Genomic DNA, 12,951 nt, shown 5'->3' on the forward strand with positions numbered 1-12,951 from the left:
TCAAATCTGTGCAAAACTTATTCGGGCAAAATGTGCTAACCTGAGACCTTTTTACAATGTATTTTCATCATTCTACCCTCAAAATTAGCTGTATTCCATATAGAAATGCGTAGGGATTCGTTTGCAACCCAATATAGCCGTTTGGTAGTAATGCTAATATGAATAAATGTTGTTGTCCAAATTCGGACATTTTTGTTTAATTCGGGAAACAGCCAGCCCCCCCCCCCCCCCAAAAAAACAAACAAACAAAAAAACAAAAAAACCCAACAACAACAAAACAAACAAACAAACAAACAAAAAAAAAACAAAATGGTTGTTCGTACGTCTATGATTATAATACATGTAAATATTAATAGTGATTGGTTTTGAAGTCTATATAAATATAGCTGTTTGCCAATAACGAAATTGTGAATTTGCGTTGTTATCCAGATTCGGACATTTTCGTTTCATTCGGGTAGGATCGATCCCCGTCGGTGGGTCCATTGGGCTATTTCTCGTTCCAGCCAGTGCACCACGACTGGTATATCAAAGGTCGTGGTATGTGCTATTCTGCCTGTGGGATGGTGCATATAAAATATCCCATGCTGCATTAGGAACAATCTAGCGGGTTTCTTTTGATGACTACGAGTCAGAATTACCAAACGTTTGACATCCAATAACCGATGATTAGTTAATCAATGTGTTCTAGTGGTGTCGTCAAACAAAACGAACTTTAACATTCGTGCAAAAATTATCTTGTCAACCCCCTCCCTAAAAAAGGGGGAAAAAAGAAGGGGAAAAAAAGGGAGCCCGTACGCCTATGCTGGGCCCTTAATTCTTAAATAATACGTTGTCATACCCCACCCCCTCCGGCCCATAATTGAGGGACGAATTAATATCTAACTGGTCCCTTCAGTTGCCGGTATTACATATTAGGCGCTGTATTGTGTCACGCAATTATATGCAAAGATCTATTTATGAAATGATTTGAATTAATTATGGTGATTTATTACCAAATCCTTTAATAGTGATTAATATGTCAAATATGTCAAAATCAGCGAACTCGAAAATTATCCATGTAGTGGTATTTAACGTCACATGTAGGGATATTGTTGTATTAGAGTGGGAATATTTGTGTGTAGACAGGAATTCCGTGTTTTGGCTATATAGTTATCTCTTACTGAAAGAGCATTCATAACTGTCCACATGTCCGTCTATACGGTAGAGTACTCGGGCTGCAACTACATGTGAATACCTCGGGATAGGACCATTTCCCACATACGCGATTTTGACGAGATGCAGGCGCGGTTACCGAAAAACCGCGCTGAGCATATATGGAAACACTAAATATTATATTATTAAAAACCGTAGAATCGATTATTTGTTAAATCAGTGTGTCCACGCCGCACCAAAAAAAAAAAAAAAAACACATTTTTTTTAATAAAAAAATGCGCACATGGAAAACGCACACTAACGTACGAACACTGACACCACACACACACACACACACACACACACACACACACACACACACCCTACAAGCACGAACAAACTACAATAACGATTAAAGGATCTCCTTGGAGTGGCATATGGACAAGGCGCCTAGCTGATAGAGATTCATGAAGACAATCACGACTTGTTTAACGACATCACTAGAGCACATTGATAAATTAAACATCGGCTATTGGATATCAAACATTTGGTAATTTTGACACTTAGTCATCAGAGGAAACCCGCTACATTTTTTTTTCTTAATGTAGCAAGAGATCTTTTATATGCACTTTCCCACAGACAGGAAAAGACATACCACGGACTTTGACCAGTTGTGATGTACTGGTTGGAATGAGAAAAACCCCAATTAGTTGAATGGTTCGATCCTGCGATGCATGTACCTCAAGCGAGCACTCAACCGACTGAGCCAAAATTCCACTTATCACTGTGCCTGCAGAAATGCTGTTTTCTATGTGAACAGATTGTATTAAATAAATAAGTTTTTAAATAAGTAAGTACTTGTGCAAAAATTGTTGATTTTGCAAATCAAACGTTAAAAAACCCAAAGAATTTATCCAGAGGACAAAAGGTGCATGCACGAGCCAATCTAATTAAAATTAGCTCCACTATTTTTAATTAGATTGATGCACGAGCGGACCCCTCTAAGTTTTTCATCCATTCTATCGTGTTGAGTAAACACTAAACAGACGAACAATTACTGGTTCCGTTATTTAAAAATGTATACAGTTAAACACTGCAAAAACTACATGCATGTATCAGTATATATTTTTCATAAACCTCAGATTTAATTATTGTAAAATTGAATAACCTATTGTGTACAATTTACGGTACCCCTTCCCCCCATACGTTAGTTTGTCACTAAACATTGTTATCTCCCTTGGATCAACAGGTGCCGCTTTAGCGAAAAATGGCGTCACGTTGGATTTCACGGAAGTGGGATGTCTTATTGTGAACATTATATTCATTTCCTACGGTAATTATGCATGCATTGTTTAAAATCTAAAGTAAAATATGTGTACAACCTTCGATTACATATGCTTTTGTCAAGACAGCAGAATAGCTGTTTTCGCTTGTGACTTGCACGTTAAATAACGTTAAGATTGTGGTGCATTCACTGATCCAGTGATTCACAGCATTGTGACAGTGTGACTGTTGATGACGTCGAAGTCGTTTGACACGGACAGTCACGTTGATAGCAAAAATGTCAGCGACACAGCATTTCCATCGTGTTTTTTTGAATACTTGATTGTTTATTTGTTTTTAAAAATCGTATAGGTTTTTTTTTAATTGATAAATATATTCGTTAAAAACAACCAAAACTTTCCACCCCTCCCCCCAAAAAAACCCCACCCCAAAAACCCAACAAAAAATCTCAACTCCACAAAAAAGCCACCCCCCCAAAAAAAAAAAAAACCCAACCAAACAACAAATCCCTAAACCAACAACTAACCCCAACCCATAAACAAACAATCCAATTTTTTTTATTAAAAAAAAGAAAAAAAAAGAAAAGACCAACCCCGAAAAACCCCCAACATGAAATTAAAAAAAATCACCATGAAAACCCCCTGATTGCTTCATGCTTGAAATGTGGGGTTTTATTTTTATCCTGAACAGTTTGTGCAATCAACATCTAATTTGTTGTCTGCTTGTCATTCTTTTGTTAGTTTTTTCTTAACAATTGTCAGGGTTTCTGCCAGAGGGTTAAACGGGTATGGCGTAATACCCAAAACATTTTGCTTTTTTTTAAAAGTTAAATTCTGCTGAAATTGGTCCATTGATCCATCCAGATGTGTTCAGATCCATAGATGTGTACAACCATAACAGAATGTACATGCACAAATTTGTTACATGCATACATACATGTATGTCATGTCATTACCGTACATGTTTACTTACTGGTTATCATGATTTTGTTTTTAACGATACCACTAGAGTATACTGTACTGGTTGTCAAACATTTGGTAATTCTGACATATAGTCTTAGAGAGGAAAACCGCTTAATTTTTCCATTAGTAACAAGAGATCTTTTATATGCACCATCCCACAGACAGGATAACATATACCACAACCTTTGGTATACATGTACAAGTCATGGTGCACTGATTGGAATGAGAAATATCCAAACCATGCATCAAGCAAGGGATTTACCCCTAGGCTACATCCTACCTACAGCTTTATGAAGATTCTATTTCCAAAATGCAATATATATATATATATATATATTAGAGGCACTGATTTACCGCGATCGCGGAATCGCAGACGGAATCATGGAAATACCTATCTGAAACGGAATTCCCAATTTTTTTCCAAAACATTATTTAACTTTAATTAGCGCATTTGATTAATTAAAATTAATTTTTCGAACTAGAAACTATGGACACCGACATCTGCCTGTGCTACGCTACGACACTAGTACCTTTGTATGTTACGCCAAATGTTTAATGTAGAGTATCTAGACATTTTACCAGTCGTGTTTTCTTCGCTTATTCCCGGCGATTTAACGGGAAAACCCGAACATTGTGAGCTAAAATTGTCTGATATTTACTCAAGTGAAAGATATATTATGTTATGTTTGCTTATTAATTTTTAACATTTGCGGCATTGCCATATTTCCGATCTCACAAAGGAATGCAGTAATTGCATATTGTATGCCAGGCTTTGTTCAAAATAAATTATACAAGGGAAGTGGTTTATAGTGACACTAGTGTGATCGTTTGTAATTATTTTCCCGATCATATCATAAAGAAAACCGAAAATGTCCGAAGTCTGTGTCGTGGCGTATTCGTGTTTAAATTTAAACCGAAAATAAATACAAACTACTGACATGTTTTGCCTCACTGCATATTTATTTTATACCAGCAATTAAAGCCGCACGCCCTAGTTCCATCCAGCGAAAATAAATTATAATTTGGTTAATCTACAAACCTGTAACACACTTAGATCACGTTCTTATCAAATGGAGTGAAAAAGCAGTTTTTATATTTTTCTCAGAGGCCCGTGGCATTTTATGAAATACGAAAAATGCATTTTGTGGTATTACAAACACCAGGATTAGTTTTTTGGTAATCCTGGTAATCATTACCAGGATTACCAAAAAACACTTCAGGTGAATGGAAATGTATATTCTAAATAATAAACGGTAAGTAAAGTGCAATTTTATTTGTGAAAAAATGGGTTTAATAGTGAAAAACAACGGCATAATGGTTAACAACTAGGGCATGTCCCTTTAATTGCGGTGTGTGTGTCACTGTGTGTGTGTGTGTGTAAAACAAAAACAGAATTTGTTTAATACTAAAACAGAAAAACCCAGAATTTGTAACATTATAAAACGGAAAAGAGAAAAATCTGAAACGGAAAATCAGTGCCTCTAATATATATACTCTTCAAAAAAAAAGTAGGGGAACTCTAGTAAGAATTTACAGTTTCCAAAATTGTAAGGTATTTTAGCTGTGGGGAATGGTTATATGATAATAGTGAATTAATTGGGCAAACATTACAACCGGTAGTTCAGTATTATGTACAGTAGGTTTTATGACCACCAACAGTGGTAGAAATTAGGAAATATTTTCACTGGCCCGGGGGACTATTAGCTGAGGAAAGTTACTAGTTCCCAGGAAAAATCACTAGCCCCCCCCCCCCACCCCCACTTCATTATTGAAGCAGTTTCAAAAGACGAAACCTATATAGGATCTAGCAAGTTGTTTAAGGATTGAACAAACAGTACTATGTTGCTTGTACTTTATTTTTAATGGTGCAAATATAATGGATATATCCATAATAAAATGAATAAAAGTGAAGTTTAAAATGTGCCACAAAGGTGACAGCAAAGGGTGAGGTGTTTACAAAAAATAATGGCAATTATAATATTAAATTAATTTAAGTCATAAAACTCTTTATCTTTACTGTTACTGAATTATTTTATTCTGTCCTAATACACTCGGATGTCCAATGGTAAACTCGGAACTCTCCACTCGAGACGTTTGGAAGCAGCTAGTTAAAATCGATCAATGCCAACATGATCTATTATGATGCGTTTAATTAAAGACTGTATTTATTACCGACGAAATGAACACAATGCACCAACACACACACAACACACCCCCCCCCCCAAAAAAAACCCCACACACGCCCCAAAACACACACACCAACACACACACACAACATACCTCATCTATAATCGGAATATTACGACAATTTTTGGAATTCGAAAACAAAAAACGGAAAGTTCTGATTGTGTTTGTAGTAAATACTAGTATCTGGATTTATCGAGACCAAACAAAACTGCGATATTTTAAATTTGTCAGTCTGTCATGACAAATTTTGATGAAATACATCTGCAGTTTGTATGTTTAACAGGTTTCATTGGCAAAATAGTTTGACTTTCTGCATCATGAATCTGGGTCACAACTGCCCAGTATTACTCGCCTGGGGGACTAGCGTCATTTAAATTGTACTAGCCACCCAGGGATTTGTACTCGCCTGGGGCGAACGATGGATTTTATCCCTGACCAAAGATCTTGAAGGACGAATGGGGTCAGAAGAGAAATTTGAAAGTTGACGTTTTTTTATCAGTAAATCGCAAATTCAAACAATAAAAATTACTAAAAACAAAACAATAAAAACTGTATGATCAACAGAATGAAACAGATTGACAGAAATAATGTTCCACAGTGATTAATCGACCTTTCTGGAAATTGTCAAAATCGAGAATGACACCCCACACACATGTACGGGGCAACTGCGTGATGCACATGCAAACTGTGGAATGTGTTTCGGTGTGTTGATAAACAGACCTAAACATTCTTTACTAGGATGTCTGTGGTTAAAACGTATGTTCGGTCTAATAGTTGATATTAACATTAATATTTCAGGTTCCCCTACTTTTTTTGAAGAGTATATATGTACACACACACACACACTTTAAGTTGTAACAAAAGGTGTAATGGTATATATATATATATATATATATATATATATATATATATATATATATATATAGACAGGTTTATTTACCATTGACTTCAAAGTACTGTGCGGCCATGTTTAGAATCATGTGATCGGTCTGCCATTAAGGGAGTGAAACTAACACAATAATAACATTTGAAGGCGTTGCATTTGGAGTATTTATTACCTTCTTCGTACATTTTCTAAAAGCAAAACCTGTATGTCGGATAATTCAACTTCATTTAAAAATTGTAGATTGATATCAAAGTTAGTGGAAGTGTGTTAATAATTAAAAACATAAATAATAAAGCTTATATATACACATGAATACAAAAGCATAACAAATATGTATACCGACATTAGTACAACTCAGCAGTATGACAAAAGTTTTTGTTTAATGTGATCTACATGTAATCAGAATCATAAAACTGCATGTGCTTCATGTATAACTTAGTTTGTTTTGTTTAACAACACCAGTAGAGCACATTGATTTATTAATCATCAGCTATTGGATGTCAAACATATGGTCATTTTGACACAGTCATAGAGAGGAAACCCGCTACATTTTTATATTAGTAACAAGGGATCTTTTATATGCACCATCCCACAGACAAGATAGCATATACCACTGCCTTTGATATGCCAGTCGTGGTGCACTGGCTGGAACAAGAAATAGCCCAATGGGCCCATCGACAGGATCAATCCTAGACTGACCGTGCATCAGGTGTGCGGTTTACCACTGGACTACGTCCCGCCCCCTCATGTTGCAGCAAAATCACATTTTCTTAAAATGACATAATAATGGATAAAGCTATCGCATTTTGGAAATTAACTCTTCATATATTTAAAGGGACATTCCTAAGTTTGCTGCAATTTTTAAGATATTATTGACTAACATAGACTTTTTAATGATTGCAATTACATATCAAATATATTTTCCTGCATAAAATATTAGTGGCTGTATATTAAACGTTTTTCTAATCGTTCTAATATTTGTACTAGGTTAAATTTCATTTTATTTCCTAAAATATGTTTTTTTCCATACGTACAGAATTATTTGAAAATAAAATCCAGTTTGGGCTTCTTACAAATATTAAGACGACCAGAAACACATTCAATATACAAACACAGATATTCTAAACAAGAAAATATATTTAATATGTAAGTTTAAACGTAGAAATATTTTTATAGTTGGAAACATCTTACAATGCAGCAAACTCAGGAATCATGGAATGTCTCTTTAATAATACAAACTTGCTGTTCATTTTATAGTGACAACACAAGAGATAATTGTTAAGTCCATTAAACCTGATATTAAATGAGGTTATCTTTGTCAGGATTTGTTTTGGTTGTACTGGTATATATGATACACATTTTTGCTGATAATTACATACAGTGTGTATATTAGATGAAAGTTAATCGGCTTACAATATTTTCTGTTCACATTTCACTTGTCTATGTTTGTGCTTCTTCTATTTCACATTTGGAATGTGTTACAGTATATAGTGGCAATTGGACTAGTAAGCCAGAAGGTATGTAGGTTGATTGGTTTTTAAACACATTAAAACAGTTGGTGAAAATAATGTCCTGAATTTACTGTACAGCAATTGTTAGATGTTTTTGACTAATGTACTTTATAGCCTATTTAATGACTGGGGTGGGAAGTAGCACAGTGGTAAAGTGCTTGCGTGATGTGTGGTCGGTCTAGGATCGGTCCCCATTGGGCTGTTTCTCTTTTCAGCCAGTGAACCACAACTGGTATATCAATGGCTGTGGTATATGCTATTCTGCCTATGGAATGGTGCATATGACAGATCTGTTGATAATAATACAAAATTGTAGCAGGTTTTCTCCTATAAGACTATATTTCAGAATTACCATACATAGGAATGTTTGACATCTAATAGCCAATGATTAATAAATCAATGTGTTCTAGTGGTGTTGTTAAATAAAACAAACTAACTTTTTTTAATGACTAAAATTGCATATTAAATATAATATTTGTTTAGAATATCACTATCAGTATATATATATATATACACACAGACACCAGCTCTCTGCAGTCAAAATGATGTAATGAGGTGTGATGTTCATATATATTATATATATACATGTATGTCATTATGCACATAATATATAGATGAACATCCTTTTCTCAATTTATAATCTATATATGTTCATATGTACCTGGCAGGGCTGTCATTAGAAAGAAAAAAGAAAGACATGTTTTATTTAACGACGCACTCAGCACATTTCATTTACGATTATATGGCATCAGGAATATTGTTAAAGACCACACAGATATTGAGTGAGGAAACCCGCTGTCGCTATTTCATGGGCTACTCTTTCCGATTAGCAGCAAGGGATCTTTTATATGCACCATCCCACAGACAGGGTAGTACATACCACGGCCTTTGATATACCAGTTGTGGTGCACTGGCTGGAATTAGAAATGGGCCCACCGACGGGGATCGATCCCATACTGACCATGCATCAAGCGAAGGCTGTCATTATAAGTCAGCACACAGTGCATTCAAACGCTACTTTCGTATGTGTGCCATGTATTTCCGATCCCAAAATGTATAGTTACTAGACAAAATATGTTAATTGTGTATATATATATATATGCATGTACATAAACATGTACATTCACATTTATTTGCTGTTTTATTGAGTTAGCTTGTGTAAATATGATGATGTTGAAAAGTTGTTTCACCATGTCTGACATATTGGATGATGGTAAATATTAGGTGCATGCACTGTGCACTGTAAATGTGTATTACGTAGATTTCTGTGTAAGTATAGGAACGTTTCTCGTATCATTTGGAAATTAAAGCAACCAATACAGTAATACATATGTACATGTACGTGGCTGGTTGTTCAAATGTTAGCTTAAACCAGTGGTTAACACAAGTTTAAAAAACCAACAGCTAAAGTTTATTTTGTATTTCTGCAAAAATAATTAAAAGGAAAATATTAGACTAACCCAGGGCTAATTTAACTATGCGTTGAACAACTGGGCGTAGATATTCTCGAAACGTCCCATGGTAGTCAACAAATCTTAGTGTTAAAACTTGATGTAGTGTTAGGGCAGAATATATGTAGAGGTATGAGGGGTCTTATGATCAATTGTCCTAGATGGATTCCAGTTTCTTCCCATTCCAACTCGTGCTTCATTACAGTGACATAAAAAATCTGTAGTATATACTGTCATGTGAGAAAGTGCAATAATTTTGTTTTTCTCTTGAACCAATTTAATTCAAAATGTTGGTTTTCAAATAACTTAAAATGTGCTGAAATTTCATTGAATATTTCTTTCCTTTCAAGTCTTCACTACAGGGCTCAAACTTAACAACGTCAATGAGATATAAATTGCCATGGGTCGGGGCATCACCGACAGCACTTTTGTGACGCTGGATAAAAATACTGCTGTCGGTAAAACTCCTCAAGGACAGCAAAACAAACATAACTGGTGTACATTATTTGCAGTATTTAACATTCGTACATTTGAAATATGTCTGCATGCAACAAAATAACCTTTCAGTTATGTTTATATCCTGCAAAAGTAACTTTAAAAAACAATTTGCTGTATGCAGGCTCAAAATAGCCATTGGTTGTCCGTTTCACTCACAGCAATTTGTTTTTTTTAAATGCTGTGGGTGACGAGACTTGCACTATGGTATTGCAGTTACATCATACAGATCTACATTTAGTTTTACTATGGGGCAATTCCACGCTAAAGTGGACATGGAGTGAAAAAATCAAATCATGTTATTCCTGATATATTAAGATTGTTTTTAATGTTAAATTGTCTGGAGAATCCAAATCTGGTAAGTAAAATATTGTAAAATAAATGGATGCATTAGACTTTAACTATTTTATGAGGATACCGTCACACTAAAAATACGACACTTCCGTAATACACACTATGAATTTATGTACAGCAGCCATGTAATTGAAGGTAATATTCTTTTTATTAGTGTTTTTGTTTTACCACTAACAAAGTACTACACTTCATAATCCACTTTAATGAAATTTTTTTTTTTTTTACATTTAGGGGAAATTAGAAAACATAGAATCAGTTTGTAATTCCGTTACCGAAAACAAACAAAAAGTTAGATTGTATTATTCATACATATTTAATCAAGGAATCGACTCATATTCTCTGAGTATATGTTAATGCACATAATCAGACACATTTACTTTCAAATTCATACATTATTAGTAAAATTATATAGCTGTAAACATATGTAATTCCGTTACCATAGGTTTGTAATTCTGTTACCGTCTTTGGTATATAGTGTCAAGAAACACTTTAATATAAACCTACATAGTACTAAAATGCTACATTCTTATCCATATACACCAATACATCAAGTGATGTAACAATAGGAAGATATACAAAATCTTTTTAAAAAATCCATATGGTAATACATGTAGTACTAGTAGTGGCTCCAAATGCATTTGGGGAACACCCATACCAAATATAAATGTCATCCATTGACAATATAGAAATTAAGGAAATCTGATACACTTTAACCAAACAGTACTACTTCATTATGATGACTAAACTTCTGCAAATCCATGACAAAATTCAAGTTATAATCGAAACCTACTAGAATTATATCGGGGCTCGAAATATGAAGCAAAATATGGCCTGCCATTATTATTTTTTTAAATAGCAGGCCAAAAGAAATATGGCCTGCTGTGAAATAAAAATGGCCTGCTGTAAATAAGACAGCACAACGTGAATGCAGGGTTTGGGACAGTGTGTGGAAACTTAATACCTCTGATATGTAGTTTAGAGCATTATAAAATTAAAATGTAATAGAATTATGAGCTCGGCCTCAGCTAAATACAAGATGAGATGATCGTACGTACATCTGTTTTTTGAAAAATGACGCAATTTTTAGTTAATTTTAGCAGGTGAATGTTTATTTCACTTGCAAGATTTAAAAATAGACTTCTTTTCACTTTTTACAGGCCACAATTTCAAGCTCTGTATAGATCTTTAAACATATATAGGGTCCAGAAAGTGGAAATGTAACATAACATGTTTACTTGAAGCAAACTTTAATTTTACTTTATCCAAAGGCATTTATTGACTGTACATTATTTAATAATTTATATTTAAATGACAGGATATCCAGAAAATAGAAAGTATCATTCTAATTACCAACATTATGCTTTTAAATGTATATAATGGACGGAAAGAAAGCAACCGTTTTATAGTGTTAATGCTGTCTTTACAAGGAAATCTGATCTGAGTAAAATTCTTAAAATGGAAAGATGGCATGTTTGATTGGCCAAAAAAGAAAATACTGGTGTTTTGAATGTTGTCATGTATGTTATCATAACCTCAGATAGATGAGGAATTTTATTATTAGGCATAATATCTTTCACTTACCGTAATACAATCTAGATGTTTGACGGTCAGTTTATATAATTTTAATTGGCCTGTGTTCCTCTGACCTGGTGTAATTCTCTTTGTTATTAACAATGTCACTGTTCAAGAATTTTTTTCAATTGTCAAACATTTTAAACATTTACTATGTAATATGTACACAGTTTAGTGCTAGTTTAAATCTCCACTCATATATATGTACGTGTACATGTTACCGATATTGAAACTAGTTATCATTTGAAATATTAATATGAATGCTTAAAACAAGTATACTGAATTATTATTTAACTTGTAAAATTATGCAACATATTTGCAAATCAAATTTAAAGTAAATAAATATTGTTTTTCAAAAGTAAATTCAGAGCGGTAATTCCGTTACCAAACTGTGTAATTCAGTTACCGGCATTCAATGTTGTACAACAAAATTATGAAAAGATAATTTGTAATATAATTTCTATTTTGTTAATCACAAGTCATTAGGAGATCATTCCATCATGAAGATAAATAATTATTTCATCATACTTCACAGAGTTTGTTGATGTTTTGCGGTGCCCGTAAAAATGGTGTCTGTTTTTACGTAATTCCGTTACCAAACTTTAATTAAGTACTCATGCACTACACCTTGCAGTAGGGAGTCTCACTTCTGCCCATGACAAGCACTACTGCAGTACTAGTGTATTACATAGTTACATCATTATGATAATTTTTCTTATGTGGACTAGCTGAGTTTAATGCCTGAAATATCTCTCCAACTGGTAATTCCGTTACCGTGGAATTGCCCTATGATGTCATGTTAATTGTTAGCCTACTACATACCTACACTACATACATGTACAACTGTACAGTGTCACATATTCATTATTAATATTAATTATATGGAGACCTTGAGATGAAAATCTGTGCCACATTTTCCTGTGGTAGTAAAGCTAGTGAATGCACAGGATAAACTTCCTTGTTTATGCCAAAGGTCATCATGGTAACACCGTTGTAGATTTAAGAGATATCATTATTAGCATACATGTAAGATTCATAATAATCATATGGGTCATGGAAATCCTGGAAGACATGAAAATTGATTTTAGACCCATTTAAAATAACATGAGAGGAGAGTT

General features: G+C 34.1%; 1 protein-coding gene across 1 annotated transcript in view; it reads left to right on the forward strand.

Moving 5' to 3' along the window:
* Nucleotides 1-2,387: 2,387 nt before the first annotated feature.
* Nucleotides 2,388-12,951, forward strand: part of LOC121380517 (dynamin-binding protein-like) — an 86,713-nt gene continuing 76,149 nt past the window's right edge. Inside the window, 1 exon segment of the mRNA XM_041509360.1 lies at nucleotides 2,388-2,464. The gene's annotated coding sequence lies outside the window, so the exon portion shown is untranslated.

Source organism: Gigantopelta aegis, chromosome 9, assembly GCF_016097555.1.
Source record: "Gigantopelta aegis isolate Gae_Host chromosome 9, Gae_host_genome, whole genome shotgun sequence".
NCBI lineage: Eukaryota > Metazoa > Mollusca > Gastropoda > Neomphalida > Peltospiridae > Gigantopelta > Gigantopelta aegis.